Source organism: Salvelinus sp. IW2-2015, linkage group LG7 (assembly GCF_002910315.2).
Source record: "Salvelinus sp. IW2-2015 linkage group LG7, ASM291031v2, whole genome shotgun sequence".
Taxonomy (NCBI): Eukaryota; Metazoa; Chordata; class Actinopteri; order Salmoniformes; family Salmonidae; genus Salvelinus; species Salvelinus sp. IW2-2015.
In genome coordinates this window covers 6,254,699-6,266,332 of record NC_036847.1, presented here as the reverse complement: position 1 = coordinate 6,266,332, position 11,634 = coordinate 6,254,699, and positions in this window count along the sequence as shown.

Genomic DNA, 11,634 nt, shown 5'->3' with positions numbered 1-11,634 from the left:
ATTGTGACCATCATATAAGKCTATCACGTATATGCCCTCTTGTCAGACATCAGTCAAAAGAGGGTGTCTTGTCCAGCTCCTGAAATCTGCTCCTGCATTCATCCCGGTCATCAGCAACTGAGCTTTGGGGTAGGTGCATGTCTGACAATGTGCGCAATTACAATTTAATATGGTCAATAAAAAAATTATGACTAAATGTTTTGCCTTGTGTGGTAGGTTGCGTAGGTGTCATAACCAGACATAAAATAATGCAATATATAGCACAACAGGTCTAAATGTGTCATGACAGTGTTATAACAGCTTATGACAAGTTATGTCTGCAGTTATGACATGATTATGACTTTCAACGTGTTATGACTCTGGGTGTCAAGTAAAGTGTTACCGGCAGGTCTGATGCCGAAAAAGAAACAAAATGATTGCATACTTTACCCATATTTTATTTTTGTGATAACAAGTAGGTTAGCTTCAGTAGTTAGCTACACCACTACATGGCACAACAAGTAATTAACTACTGAATTTAGTTCCCTACTCCCCAACACTGCAAAACACCATAGTCAACGGTAGACAAAAACATATACCTGCCATGTTCAGACAACACTCACTCCCCACAAGGGAACAGTGGCACCTCTACAGATAACGTAACATACACAGGGGACTCAACCACACCTTCATAGATACTATTCACACTCGGTATGAAGGTAGAACTGACTCTCTCTCCATGGTAAAGTAGCATGTTTCAGGCAGATGGTGTAGAATCCAATACTTCAGTCCTCCTTTGGTGAGATTGAAAGAACCCAAAACAATGTGAGACAGAATCTGAGGATAGGAAAAAAAATGCAGTTTCAAAAATGTACTCCTAAATTTTCCTCATGACAAATCTATTTGAATATGAATTTTTCTGTTACTGTAGGGCTAAAACAGCAATACCTCTAGATTACTATAATTTATGATGGGTTGAACCCAAGCCGCCATCGCTTAACTATATTTCATGGTCATCTGTAAACATGTGGTTCTGGTTAATAATCTGATCTATCCAACCGGATCTCAATTTACCATCCTGTGGAGTACAGTGCAGTTCTGGTATCCACCACCAGAGAGCAGTAGTGGGTGGTGGTGCTGTTGGCTGAGACGACTCTATCTTTGACCATGGCAGCATGGCTAAGTCATCATCGTGTCCTCACCTCTGCTGTTGATGTTGGCTGGTGTCAATACAGAGCAGATAGGTTGCAGTAGTACCCTGATGGCTAAAACATAAGATCAGAAACCAGTAGAGAGAGAGAGAGAGGCAGGCAGAAGGAAACACAAGCACTGTCGGGGGGCAAGAGTGGACCCAGTGGCACAGAGCGAGAGAAGTGGGCCGATCAATGGTATTTCAATGGTGGCCTGTGGCCTGTGTGAGGGCTGTTTCTGTACTGTCTGTTGTGTGTCATGTGTTGATGTCATGGTGTCTGTTTGTATACCTCCCTGCCTGTTACTCATTGTGTATCAGAATCTTAGTCTGTACCCAGTTAACACATATGGTTCCTTGGAAATTGTGGGAGCAACGTTTTTGGTTTCCCATTGGTTCCGTGAACGAAGACATACGTTTCCTGACGAGTAAACTGAACTTTTAAAAAAATGTTCTGAGAACGGAAGTGAACATTTCTCCTGTTCTGGGTACGTACATTTTTAGGTTGCAGGGAGGTTCTGAGAACGTTTTACTATGGTTCCCTGAAAGTTTTCATGGGATGTTTTATTAACCTTCTGAGAATGGAAATCATAGGTTATTTGAAGGTAATTAAATAACGTACTTAGAACATATTTTAATAACACTGCTAGGTTAGTTTGACTGTTTTTAATTCCAAGCGCAGATAGGACACTTGGAAATTATTTTGCTTAGGCATTAATCATGCAAAAACTTTTTGAATTGAGGCAGTGAGATTTGAACCTATTACTTTCTGTTTTCTATTCATGGAATTAGTCCACTGTGCCACCAGGATAGAGCTAGCGTTCTGTGTTTTTTATATTTTTTAAAAGCTGTTCATTTTAGTCAATTCAAATAAACCCCATTTCAAAGGAAACACACACTCATTAAGATCAGGTGTGGCCAATTAGTGGGTGCGGCCAACACACCTGAACACAACTGTGAGGATGTACAACATTCTTACTAGTGTTTTCTTGTGGTTTTTATGGAAAGTTTTCTTAATGTTCTGAGAACATGACTTTAACTAGATCCACGAGGAATCCTGCAGAAAAATATTACGCTGAAGTACTGAAATTCACACAGGAGAACGTTGTTTATTAACGTCCTCTGAACGTTCTGAGAACATGACTTTAACTAGAACCACAAGGAATCCTGCAGAAAAACATTACGTTGAAGTACTGAAATTCACACAGAAAATGTTTGCTTCTTAATGTTCTCGGAACAATTTGAGAGCATGACTTGAAATACAATCATGAGGAAACCTGTAGGAAATGTACTGAAATTCCCACCTAAGAAACATATGGTTCTCAGAATGTTATGTGCTAGCTGGGCAGAAATCTGTGGAAATGACCACAGGGTCTCCCTACACAACTCCACACCACAGTAATCTGTTCCATTGTATTCTCTACTTATACACCAACCGCACTGTCAGAGATACTGTAGAGTCAGACACTCCTGTGTGTGTCTGGGAGAGTGGGCTTCGCCGAAGGGCCTGTGTGACCATAAAGCCTTAAAGGCCAGTGTGATGGGAACTGGGCAGCAGCAACCTAGTTTAATTCAGGTTCACAGCACTGCTCTGTGAAGACTGGACCTTTGACCAGCTCCCTGTAGCTCATCCACACATCTGAGGCCTAACCCACTGTGAGGTCAGAGGTCATACATAACAGGATGCCTGTGAACCCACACAGCCTTTGGTCCAGCTGACCAGGGTCACCAGGTGGTCAGCAAGACCAGTGACCAGTGAGTGCCAGCCTCACGATAGTTGTGTTTCCTCTGACCTGAATGTAGCATCTTTCATCTGAGGGACATAGAGGATAGATGGATCATATAAGGTTTTTAACAACAAGAGCGAGAGCCATGTGTTAAGAATTTCCAGACGGAGAATGAGAGATTCTCAGCTTTGTGTTCAATAGGTCAATAATGGGTCACATACTCTCTCTCTCTCTCTCTTTCTCTCTTCTTCTACTTCTCTCTCTCGTTCTCTCTCTCTCTCTCTCTCTCTCTCTCTCTCTCTCTCTCTCTCTCTCTCTCTCTCTCTCTCTCTCTCTCGTCTCTCTCTCTCTCTCTCTCGCTCTCTCTCTCTCTCTCTCTCTCTCTCTCTCTCTCTCTCTCTCTCTCTCTCTCTCTCCTCTCTCTCTCTCTCCATTTGCTGTATGGCATGACGTAACAATGTAGATATTGCCAAAGCTTACTTGGATATTTACAATATGAAAATAATAACAATCAAAATTGTCAATGGGACAACAATAACCAAGAGTCAAAATAACCATACATTGAACAATAACAATGAGATATACAGTAGAGGACAGGTTGATTGGTCTGTCAGACACTGTCCCTCATCTTATGGCAGGCAGCAATGTAGTGCGCTGCCAACCCACAGCTCTCTGCGTCCTCCCCCAACAGGACGTGTAGCCTACTCTCATCAGAGAGGGTTTCATATTTCGGGAAATGACACTCTCTAATTGTTTTATATGTTTTACATTTTGTCAGGAAATGCAGCTCTGTCTCAGGTTCTGTTGTTGTGCAGTGGTTGCACAGCTTTTCCTCTACAGGGAGCCAGTTTCCTGTTTCTACCCTTCTCAATGGCAAGGCTGTGCTCACTGAGCCTGTACTTTGTCAAGGATTTTCTATGGTTTTGGTCAGTAACCATGGTCAAATAGTTAGCCACGGTGTACTGTCGATTTAGGGCCAGATAGCACTGCATTTTGCTTTGTGCTTGTGCTTGTGTTTCCCAATAAGCAATGTAGTTTTGTTTTGACTGTGTTGTAATTTGTTATTCTGATTGATTGGATGTTCTGGTCCTGAGGCTTCAGTGTGTTAGTAGAACAAGTTTGGTGAACTCAGCCTCAGACCAGCTGGATGAGGGGACTCTTTTCTTTGCTCAGCTCTTGGCATTGCAGGGCTTGGTTAATGAATGAGAGGGGGTCACTGTATATTGAGATGTTTCCAAAACGTAATCGCTCTTTTTGAGTTTTTATTATTAGTGGATATTGGTCTTATTCTGCCTGCATGCATTGTTTGTAGTTCCTCTGGACATGTAGGAGAATCTTACAGAACTCTGCATGCAGGGTTTCAATGGGTGTTTGTCCCATTTGATGAAATCTTGTTTTGCAAGTGGACCCCACACCTCGCTGCCATAAAGTGCAATTGGTTCAATTACACATTCAGTTAGTTTTAGGCAAATTTTAATAGGTATTTCAATTTTGGAATTAGTTTTTTAATGTGTAGAATGCCCTGCGTGCTTTCTCTCTCAGTTCATTCACTGCCTCATTAAGGTGTCCAGTTGAGCTTATTTTTAAACCTAAGTAATTGTAGTGTTTGCAGTACTCTATATATTTTGTACCAATTGAGAACTTTGGTCTAATTCCCTGAGATCTGGATCTTCTCTGGAAAATCATATTTTTGTCTTTTTGGGGTTACTGCCAGGCCCAGGTCTGGCAGTACGCTCTAGCAGGTCCAGGCTCTGCTGTAGGCCATGTGCTGTGGTGGACAGCAGGCATAGGTCATCTGTGAAGAGTAGGCATTTATCGTCTGAATTGTGCAGACTAACACCAGGGACCGAGGATTTTTCTATAATAGTGGGCAATTCGTTGATGTAAATATTGAAGAGTGCAGGGCTCAGATTACAACCCTGACGAAGGCCCCGTCCCTGGTTAAAGAATTCTGTTCTTTTCTTGACGATTTTAATGCTGCACGTATTGCAGTATACATTGATTTAATTATGTCATATGTTTTACCCCCTACACCACTTTCAATAACTTTGTAGAACAGTCCTGTATGCCAAATAGAATCAAAAGTTTTTGGAAGTCGGTAATGCAAGCGTATATTTTGGTATTATTTTGGTGGACATGTTTATCTATCAGGGTGTGTAGGGTGTAAATATGATCAGTTGTGCAGTGTTTTGGTATAAATCCAATTTGGCTTTTACGCAAGACATTGTGCTTAAAGGAAGTTCAGAACTCTTACATTTATAATACTACAGAAAACCTTCCCCAGGTTATTGTTACTCTGTAGTTGTTAGGGTCAAATTTGTCTCCGTTCTAAAATATAGTCTTTTATAGCTCTTTCTAATCCATTCAACTTCTCATGAATTTGGTGTTGTTCTGTGTTTGTGTCAATTTGAACGGTGTTGTAGAGTGTTTTAAAATGGGTTGTCCATATGTCACCATTTTGTATCGCTAATTCCTCTTGTTTCGAAGTTTTTTTCCAATTTTGCCACAAGTTGTTTGTGTTTATGGACTCCTCAATTAGTGTCAACTGCTTGCTGTGCTTTTTTGGTTCTGAGTGTACGTTTATAGAGTTTTAAAGTCTCACAGTAATGAAGGCGTAATTCACCATTATTTGTGTCTCTGTGCTTTTGGTTGGATAGTGTTCTAAGTTTTTTCCTTATAATTTTACAATCTGCATCAAACCAGTTGTCGTCTGTGGTCTTTTTTGTTTATTTTTTTATCAATTTTAATTGTGCTTCTTTTGCCGTTTGCCTGAATATATAGTTGATGTTTTTTACTGCTAGATTGATGCCTTCTTTACTGTGAGTGAATGTGGTATCTAGAAAGTTATCTAAGAGTGTTGGGATATTTTGGTTCCAGGTTGCTTGCTGGTATTCTTCGGTGCTGTTTTGGGCCCGTCTGTATGAATTTCTGATGTTGTACAGATTACTGGGCTGTGAATGTGTGGTTGTTTCCATGTCTGTTCTTTTGAGGAACAAGGTAATTTGGCTGTGATCAGACAGAGGTGTTAGTGGCTTGACAGTGAATGAGCTGAGAGAGAAAGGGTCAATGTCTGTAACCATATAGTCTACTGTACTCTACTCTCCCTCTCTCTCTGGGGCCTTTTGGAGTTGGTGCTAGCTAGGGCCACTTCAGCCCTCAAGGCGATGCTAGTAGCCAAGGGGAATGGATACATACAAGATGGAGGGGTTTTAAGAAAGCTCTCCCACACAATCTGCAGTTGTAGCTTTGAGAGAAGCCCCAGCCCCCTCAACTCCTCTCCAGTTGTGTTCTTCAGTCCTCTTCTTACCCTCTCCAGGTCCACATCAACGAGACTGAGACACGCCGTCGATAAAGGACAAGTCGCCTGCGAAGGAGGTGAAGTTACGTTGATGAATACACACACATGTATTCTGAATGCATAAACTCTATGGGATCTCCGTCAACATACGGATGTCAGATTGTCAGTGACGTGAGTACCCACTGGGCAAAAACGGGTGGAATCAACGTTGTTTCCACGTCGTTTCAACCAAAAATCAATGTGATGACGTTGAATCAACGCGGGAAAACTCCCTGGATTCACACAAAGTCATCAATGTAAAAGGGCATTTTGTATTTCTTTCACCGTACTTTTACCCTAACATGCAATGACATTGTGACATTTTTGGTTGATTTCACGTTGAATTCACCATAGTTGTATATCAAAACTAGATATTGAACCGACGTCTGTGGCCAGTGGCTAGTGTTCCGTAGGGAAGTGTTGAAAACGTTGAGCTGGAATGCACAGATTGTCCGACTCTTTCCCCCTGTCAAACTGTCAGCGTACGGTGATTAACACTTGTCCTCTCCCACCAGTACAGTGGTGGGCTGAATACTTAGCAATTATGTTTGGAAGTGGGAAACAGAGGGGAAATAAGAACAGAGGTCCAACCTTGACTTTCACACTTGTTTATGTGGATGAGTTTATGAATTACAACTGCTGTGGTGGACTTATGCATTTCTCACGCATGGAGCCCTCTGGAAATGATTATAGAATTAGTTATGCGCGAGGACATGGTGGATGGAGAAAACAAAATGCAAATGCGGACTGTTTTTCGTTCCTCTTGTGCAACAATGATAGTGATTACGAGTAGGCGTGTGTGTGGGTATCTGGCTGAGAGACTGAGGCTAGCAGGGGTAACCGCTCTCAGGGGAATAGGAAACATTGGAGGAGGCCATCTCTCACACACAACCATAGGTAAAGAGGGTTCCCAAATTTCCCCTCTCACGCCTCTAAGAGCATCCTCACTTCACATGATGAAATGTGCAGAGGCTCCCCTTCAACCCATCTCTCTCTTTCCCTCTTTCCAGGGAAGTACTGTACTTACCAGAGAAAGGAAATAAGCGTGCATATTTTGTCAACACACACAATTGACATTTCCTTTCAGCAGCGGGGTGTTTTGTAAAAGTAGGTGCTGAGAGCGACGCGGGTCTTGGGGTTGTGGTGCCAAGTGGGAAACCAAAAGGAGACCGCAATAACAAACCCGGGTAACGTGATCGCCCATCGATACAGGGCCAGAACCTTAAATAGAACCCTGGGTGAAGCAGGTCTGGTTTGTTGTGTGTGTTCTCTCACCACCGCCAGTTCTCCAGGTCAGGGAATCAGGTTTGAGAAATTGACAGGTCCTGAGGTATCCCTGACAAGTTTAGACTGGGAGCTGGTGTGTGTGTGTGTGAGAGAGAGAGACACACACACACACACACACACACACACACACACACACACACACACACACACACACACACACCCACACACACACACACACACACACACACACACACACACACACACACACACACACACACACACACTGCACATCATATCTGACTTTAGGAAGCTCCCTCAACACATCCATCCCTCTGTCTGTAATGTTTGTGCTGCTTTCAAGGTTTCCGTCAGTAGATTTGAGGAGCAGCCTTGTGATTCTGGGTCTGACCAACACAGCTAACTGTTAGCCATCCCTCAGCATTGGGCCTTAATGAGCCACGCGGGGTTAAAACAAACAGAAGAGGTTTAATAAGAACACTGATCCACTGTTCTTTATGTTGGAGGCCAGTTCAGCACTATAACAGGAAGGACTCTGTGTAATTATATGCAGTAGTTGATTATTTTTCTTGTCTTGATTTCATTAATGGCCTTTAATTCAGGCCGGCTGCAGGGCTCCGATGTGAGATGAGCTGTGTTTTAACTCTGTCTCCCTCACCACGGCCTGGTGCCCAGAAATCTCTCACTCCTTCTCTCACTCGCCCACTTCCTTTTCATCTCTCTCTCTCCTTACTCTCTCTCCTTACTCTCTCTCTCTCCTTACTCTCTCTCTCTCTCTCTCTCTCGCTCCTCTTATTACTTCCTCTCTTTCCATAATTACTGTACATAAGCATTTTTCATCTGTTAATGGTTATTCGGGATTAGATTTGTTTGGCTTGGGATGACAGGATTTCCCTGTGCACATACAGTGCAAAGTATTCATACCCCTTGACTTTTTCCACATTTTGTTACGTTACAGCCTTATTCTAAAATGGATTAAATACACATTTTTCCTCATCATTCCACACACAATACCCCATAATCACAAAGTGAAAACAGGTTTTTAGATATTTTGCAAATGTATTAAAAATAACAGAAATACCTAATTTACATAAGTATTCAGAGCCTTTGCTATGAGACTCGTAATTGAGCTCAGGTGCATCCTGTTTCGATTGATCATCCTTGAGATGTTTGTACAACTTCATTGAAGTCCACCTGTAGTAAATTCACTTGATTGGACATGATTTGGAAAAGCACACCTGTCTATATAAGGTCCCACAGTTGACAGTGCATGTCAGAGCAAAAACCAAGCTATGAGGTCGAAGGAATTGTCCGTAGAGCTCCGAGACAGGATTGTGTTGAGGCACAGATCTGGGGAAGGGTACCAACACATTTCTGCAGCATTGAAGGTCCCCAAGAACACAGTGGCCTCCATAATTGTTAAATGGAAGAAGTTTGGAACCACCAAGACTCTTCCTAGAGCTGGCCGCCCGGCCAAACTGAGCAATTGGAGCAGAAGGGCCTTGGTCAGGGAGGTGACCAAGAACCCGATGGTCACTCTGACAAAGCTCCAGAGTTCCTCTGTGGAGATGGGAGAACCTTACAGAAGGACAACCATCTCTGCAGCACTACACCAATATAGCCTTTTTGGTAGAGTGGGCAGGTGGAAGTCCTTCCTAGGTAAAAGGCAAATGACAGCCCACTTGGAGTTTGCCAAAAGGCACCTAAAGGACTCTCAGCCCATGAAAAACAATATTCTTTGGTCTGATGAAACTAAGATTGAACTCTTTGGCCTGAATGCCAACCGTCACATCTGGAGAAACCTGGAATCATCCCTACGGTGAAGCATGGTGGTGGCAGCATCATGCTCTGGGGATGTTTTTCAGCAACAGGGACTGGGAGACTAGTCAGGATTGAGGGTAAGATGAATGGAGCAAAGACAGAGAGATCCTTGATGAAAACCTGCTCCAGAGCGCTCAGGACCACAGACTGGGGCCAAGGTTGACCTTCCAACAGGACAACAACCCTAAGAACACAGCCAAGACAATTCAGGAGTGGCTTCGGGACAAGTCTCTGAATGTCATTGAGTGGCCCAGCCAGAGCCCGGAATTGAACACCTTCGAACATCTCTGGAGAGACCTGAAAATAGCTGTGCAGCGATGCTCCCCATCCAACCTGACAGAGCTTGAGAGGATCTGCAGAGAAGAATGAGAGAAATTTCCCAAATACAGGTGTGCCAAGCTTGCAGCGTCATACCCAAGAAGACTTGTAATCATTTCCAAAGGTGCTTCAACAAAGTACTGAGTAAAGGCTCTGAAAACCAGTTTTTGCTTTGTCATTATGGGGTATTTTGTGTAGATTGATGAGGAAAAAATACTATTTAATCAATTTTAGAATAAGGCTGTAATGTAGCAAAAGGTGGAAAAAGTGTAGGTGTCTGAATACTTTCTGAATGCACTCTCTATGGAAGGTAGGTTTGTTACTGTACCATGGGGTGAAGAGGTACAAATTAGGGAAATATTAGGAAGAAGAGAGAGAGTAGGACGAGATGGAAGCGTGCAAAGATGAGAGATGAGGAGAGGAATAACTAACCAACTGCAGAGCACAGTTGAACACATCCAACACATCAGCACTTTGCCACTGAGGCCAAATCGTAGTTCAAACATCCAAGACACCCTGCCCTACCTTTCCTCCTGACTGGTTTGTGATAGGTGCTATGTGTGTATGGTAAGTATTTGTGATAGGTGCTATGTGTGTACGGTAAGTATTTGTGATAGGTGCTATGTGTGTACGGTAAGTATTTGTGATAGGTGCTATGTGTGTACGGTAAGTATTTGTGATAGGTGCTGTGTGTGTGTATGGTAAATATTTGTGATAGCTACTATTTAAGTATTTGTGATAGCTGCTATGTGTGTTACTAAATGCTCTAGTCCTAGGGAAAGGTTTTTAATAATACCCAGTAGCCATGATTGTTTTGTCAGACAGAGAGAGGGGAAGCGGTGGTGTAAACAGGGAAGAGACTCAGGGGGTATGCTAATTTGGTATAGAACAAACCTAACCCACTCTATTAAATTAGTCATAACATTAACATTTTACATCTGGCTAGATATGAATAAGGAAATTATCTCAGAGAAAAATGTCCTCACTTGTGCTACCTATATCCCCCTAATAGAATCCCCATACTTTAACGAGGACATTTTCTCCATCCTAGAGGGGGAGATCAAACATTTCCAGGCCCAGGGACATGTACTAGTCTGTGGTGACCTAAATGTCAGAACTGGACAAGAACCTGACACTCTCAGCACACAGGAGGACAAACACCTACATGGAGGTGACAGTATTGCCCCCTAGACACAACTATGACAAAACAACCAACAAAAATGGGTCACAACTCCTGCAGCTCTTTCGCACGCTGCGTCTGTACATAGTCAATGGTAAGCTTTGAGGAGACTCCTATGGTAGGTACACCTACAGCTCATCCCTTGGCAGTAGTACTGTAGATTACTTTATCACTGACCTCAACCCAGACTCTATCAGAGCGTTCACAGTCCGCCCACTAACACCCCTATCAGATCACAGCAAAATCACAGGCTACCTGAACAGAGCAATACTCAGTCATTAGGCATCAAAGTCAAAGCAACTGCACAATATTAAGAAATGCTATAGATGGAAGGAAAGCCGTGTAGAAACCTACCAAAATATTATTAGGCAACAACAAATTCAAGTAATTTTAGACAACTTCCTGGACAACACATTTCACTGTAAGATATCAGTTTGTCTCTGTGGATGGTTTGTTCTCTGACAAATCAACTTTAAATTTCGGTGTTCCTCAAGGCTCCATTTTTGGACCACTATTGTTTTCACTATATATTTTACCTCTTGGTGATGTCGTTCGGAAACATAATGTTAACTTTCATTGCTATGCGGACGACACACAGCTGTACATTTCAATGAAACATGGTGAAGCCCTAAAATTGCTCTCTCTGGAAGCCTGTGTTTCAGTCATAAGGAAGTGGATGGCGGCAAATGTTCTACTTTTAAACTCGGACAAAACAGAGAGATCTTCTGTTGAATCTGACAATTAATATTGATGGTTGTACAGTCGGCGTTACTCTGGACCCTGATCTCTCTTTTGACGAACATATCAAGACTGTTTCAAGGATAGCTTTTTTCCATCT